This window comes from Galeopterus variegatus, unplaced genomic scaffold (assembly GCF_000696425.1).
Source record: "Galeopterus variegatus unplaced genomic scaffold, G_variegatus-3.0.2 Scaffold13773, whole genome shotgun sequence".
NCBI classification, from domain to species: Eukaryota; Metazoa; Chordata; class Mammalia; order Dermoptera; family Cynocephalidae; genus Galeopterus; species Galeopterus variegatus.
The window spans coordinates 28,993-33,401 of record NW_007739884.1 but is presented as its reverse complement, the minus strand read 5'-3'; positions in this window follow the sequence as shown (position 1 = coordinate 33,401).

Below are 4,409 nucleotides of genomic sequence, written 5' to 3'. Positions count from 1 at the left end.
GTTACAAGGCCACTCTCTAACCAGTTGAGCTACCTGGCCAGATCCCAAACTTGTAATTTTGGTAGGTATTGCCAAATTGTTTTCAATGAATTTTGTACCAAATAACACTGCCGCTAGTAATGTATGAGAACCCTTAAAGTTGGTGACACATTGATAGATTCCCTTCCAGGCTTATTTTGCTTTAACAATCTTGGAATCATGTGGGACATACTGTTTAATCTTTTTTCCTTTGCAAAACTATTTCATTCTCCAAATACAATAAAGTGACTGTCTCTTTCTATAAACCTTGAAACCTGCACTGAAGCTAAGGTTGTAAAATGCTGATCTTGTTTTAACTTTCTTTTATAGTCCATTTTCACATTTTGGAAGCTAGCGAATCCAAATATTTAGCATCCAGGACTTTGCCAGCTCACCAGTCATATTTCTGCTCAAAGCCTTCAGGCCAGGCCGCAGCATGGGCCACTCCTCTGTGCACTGACTGAAGGAAGTAGCAGACGTGAGCACCAGAGCAGTCTCGGGGGTGAGGGAGCCTCTAGGGTTCAGGAGACATTGTTTCCTGCCATTAGAGTAAGTGCTCTGGATGGAGACCAGGAGAAAGGGACATGCTGTTTAAAATTCAGTGATTAGCACTTTTCACCTAACTTTTCCCAGATCTAGGCATGCACACACTCACACAACCTAGGAAAATGATATTGCCTGCACTTATTCCTTATGTTTTAAATCCAAAAATGTTCAGGAATATTGCTTCCCCATAAATACTTCCCTGAATTCTTTAAATTAAATACTTTTTAAAAAAGACTTTATGTTTAAGAGCAGCTTTACGTTCGCAGAAATATCGAGCAGAAGGTGCAGAGACTTCCCACATACTCTCTACCCTGCACATGCACAGCCCCTATTACCAATGTCCCCACCAGAGCAGAGCATTTGTTACAATTGATGAACCTTCACTGACACATTGTTATCATCCAAAGTTCATAGCTTTTTTAACTTTAATTTTTTAAATTGATACATAATAATTGTGCTTTTTTCTTTTTTTTTGGTGGCTGCCCAGTAGGAGGATCTGAACCCTGGACCTTGGTGTTATAACATTGTGCTCTAACCAACTGAGCTAACCAGCAAGCCCCAAATTGGACATATTTATAAGGTACACATGATATTTTGATACATGTATCAATGTGTAATAATCAAGTCAGGGTAATTGGGATATCTGTGACCTTATATATTTACCATTTCTTTCTACTGAGAACATTTCAAATCTTTACTTCTAGCTGTTTTCAAATATACAATAAATTATTATTAACTGTAGTCACCCTACTGTGCTACCAAACACTAGAACTTATTCCTTCTATGTAACTGTATTTTTGTACCCATTAACCAACCTTTCTTCATCTCCCCCACCTGCCCTTTCCAGCCTCTGATAACTACTATTTTACTCTCTGTCTCCATGAGATTGACTTTTTTAGTTCCCAAGTATGAATGAGAACATGTAATATTTATCTTTCTGTGCCTGGCTTATTTCTCTTAACATGAGGCCCTCCAGGGTCATCCATGTTGCTGCAAATGACAGGATTTCACGGTTTTTTAATGCCGAATTAAGTATTCCATTGCATGTATATGCCACATTTTAAAAAATCCATTCATCTGTTGGTGGGTAGGTTGATTCTATATCTTGGTTTTTTTGAATAGTGCTGCAATTTTTGTAGGAGGATCTGAACCCTGGACCTTGGTGTTATAACATTGTGCTCTAACCAACTGAGCTAACCAGCAAGCCCCAAATTGGACATATTTATAAGGTACACATGATATTTTGATACATGTATCAATGTGTAATAATCAAGTCAGGGTAATTGGGATATCTGTGACTTTATATATTTACCATTTCTTTCTACTGAGAACATTTCAAATCTTTACTTCTAGCTGTTTTCAAATATACAATAAATTATTGTTAACTGTAGTCACCCTACTGTGCTACCAAACACTAGAACTTATTCCTTCTATGTAACTGTATTTTTGTACCCATTAACCAACCTTTCTTCATCTCCCCCACCTGCCCTTTCCAGCCTCTGATAACTACTATTTTACTCTCTGTCTCCATGAGATTGACTTTTTTAGTTCCCAAGTATGAATGAGAACATGTAATATTTATCTTTCTGTGCCTGGCTTATTTCTCTTAACATGAGGCCCTCCAGGGTCATCCATGTTGCTGCAAATGACAGGATTTCACGGTTTTTTAATGCCGAATTAAGTATTCCATTGCATGTATATGCCACATTTTAAAAAATCCATTCATCTGTTGGTGGGTAGGTTGATTCTATATCTTGGCAATTGAGAATAGTGCTGCAATTAACATGAGAGTGCAGTATTTCTTTTGAATATATGCATAGAAGTGGAATTGCTGGATCAATCTGGTATTCCTGTTTTTAGTTTTTTTGAGGAAACTCCATACCATTTTCCACAGTGGCTGTACTAATTTACATTCCCACCAACAGTGTACAAGAGTTCTTCTTTCTCTGCATCTAAAGTCCATAGTTCACGTTAGGATTTATTATTGGTATCGTACATTCAGTGGGTTTGACAAATATATAACGACATGTATAGCATATACACTGCTTGTAATTTACTTTTTCTCGTTAATGTATCAAAATCATTTTACCATGCCACTTAATAGTCTTTTCCACATCATTTTTAATGGCTATAATGTATTATGTCATATAGTGAACACATACTTTATTTAACCAATCCCCTATTGTTTTGTAGATTTTTAAAACTATTATTTTAGGAGCTGTGACATCAGTGTATTACCTGGGACAAATAGGTCATTTTCCCACTCACATCCCCCATAAGCACCACATATGAAAATACTTTTAGTTCCTTATTATTTGCCAAGGGCAGTTCTCTACATGCCATATGGAAAGCAAAGCTATATTATCCAGAAAAGAGTTTATATTCTATTTAGAAAGACAGGGCATTTACAAATTTAAGGAGATAATGAACCCACAATCACTGTGGGCTCTGTCCCAATAAGTGATATGGTCAGTAAGAGATAGGATTATTTGGACCACATTCCTATTGAAGATGGCTTAAAATAATAGGGCATGAAAAGCTTCTTAAAAGTATATCAAAAAGATGGTTTAAAATCCAGAAGTCAAGAAACAAGCAGGAGCTGGTGCCCTACAGTGCACTTGCCCTGGGGCATTTGCAGATATAGCTGGAGGCAGCATCTCCACTGAGCTGAAGCTCAGAAGGGCGGGCTGAACTGGAAGTGAACCCAGGGCCCTTTTCCTGCTCCCTCTTGCATGGGAAGAGTTTGAGGTTAGGTAGGGAAAGAGACCTGTCCCTGAGCTTGAAAACAAATGCTGACCCAGTGAGCACCTGCATCCCAAATTCACAATGTTGGGTACAACCATTACTTTTAAATGGTTACAGAGTCCTAGTGCCCAGGTGTTTGGCAGTTGCAAATGCAAAACTTCTCTGGATAAAAGTATCTTTATCCCAGGCCTCTGGAAAATCTCACAAATAAATATTCAAAGGCACAAAGTAGCACTAAAACAAAGATGAATTAGTACAAGGAAANAAAGACTTCATATGCTAGAATTATTAGAAACAGATGATTTCTAATTATTATTGTGTCAAAAAAAACCGCCCTTAAAATATGTCAGGGAACAGGAAACTATGACATGTAAAATGAGAGATTTGTAAAAACAACTTCTACACCTGAAAAAATAGAATAACTCAAATTAATAATTCAGTAAATTGGTTTTAAAGCGAATTGAACATAGAACAGGAAATGACAGACCTGAAAGATAGGTCAGAAGATATTATGCAGAATGAGAGAGAGGAAGACAGAAAATAGGAAAGAGAGGATAAGAGACTTGGAAAACAGTGTTAGAAGATCCCAGAAGAAGAGGAGGGAGCATTGGCAGAGATAATATTTGAAGGGACAGTGTTTGAGAGTCCTCCAGAAAGAATCCATAACACTAATCTATAGATTTAAGAAGCCCAATAGATGTCACAAAAGATAAAAAGAAAATCATGCTAAAAACATCATAGTAAAACTGCAAATAATCAAAGACAAAGAATACTTTAAAAACAATGAGGGAGGAAAGAAGGGAGAGAAGGACTGGGGGTGGGGGAAGAGGCAGAAAGAGATCACCTTCAAAGTGGCCACAGTTTGGCTGGCTGGTTAGCTCAGGTGGTTAGAGCACAGCCCTATGACACCAAGGTCACTGGTTCGGATCCTGTACTGGCCAGTTGTCAAAACATTAAAAATATTAAAAAATAGCCACAGTTAGACTGATAGAATATGGACTGACCTATGAATGTATTGAAAGAAAGTAATTGCAAATTCTTTTTTTTTTTTTTTTCTTTTTGTCTTTTTTCGTGTCTGGCAACGGATCGCAACCCTCAGT